At 40.6% G+C, this 679-nt stretch overlaps 1 non-coding gene across 1 annotated transcript; it reads right to left on the bottom strand.

The window, feature by feature from the left end:
• Window positions 1-263: 263 nt before the first annotated feature.
• On the bottom strand, window positions 264-367 carry LOC130971255 (small nucleolar RNA R71). Its single transcript, XR_009082483.1, has one exon. It is a non-coding gene; the product is annotated as a small nucleolar RNA R71 (small nucleolar RNA).
• Between the last annotated feature and the right edge of the window lie 312 nt (window positions 368-679).

The raw sequence follows: 679 nt of genomic DNA, 5'->3' as shown, positions 1-679 counted from the left end.
GTTTCTCTAATGCAACAGAATTGCAAGTTCCATGGACTCCATTGGAAGATCCTCATCAGTTTTTAGCTGAATTCTTGCAAATCTGTGACACAGTCAAGACTAATGGGGTTGACCCTGAGGTCTACAGACTGATGCTATTCCCTTTTGCTGTAAGAGACAGAGCTAGAATATGGTTGGACTCTCAAACTAAGGAAAGCCTGGACTCTTGGGAAAAGCTAGTCAATGCCTTCTTGGCAAAGTTCTTTCCACCTCAAAAATTGAGTAAGCTTAGAGTGGAAGTCCAAACCTTCAGACAGAAGGATGGAGAATCCCTCTATGAAGCTTGGGAAAGATACAAACAATTGATCAGAAAATGTCCATCTGACATGCTTTCTGAATGGAGCATCATAGGTATTTTCTATGATGGTCTCTCTGAACTATCCAAGATGTCTTTGGATAGCTCTGCTGAAGGATCTCTTCATCTGAAGAAGACGCCTACAGAAGCTCAAGAGCTAATTGAAATGGTTGCAAATAACCAATTCATGTACACTTCTGAAAGGAATCCTGTGAACAATGGGACAAGTCAGAAGAAAGGAGTTCTTGAGATTGATACTCTGAATGCCATTCTGGCTCAGAACAAGATATTGACTCAACAAGACAATTTGATTTCTCAAAGTTTGTCTGGAATGCAAAATGCACC

The sequence above is a fragment of the Arachis stenosperma genome, chromosome 3 (assembly GCF_014773155.1).
Source record: "Arachis stenosperma cultivar V10309 chromosome 3, arast.V10309.gnm1.PFL2, whole genome shotgun sequence".
Classification (NCBI taxonomy): Eukaryota; Viridiplantae; Streptophyta; class Magnoliopsida; order Fabales; family Fabaceae; genus Arachis; species Arachis stenosperma.
This window is presented reverse-complemented; position numbering and strand designations above follow the sequence as displayed.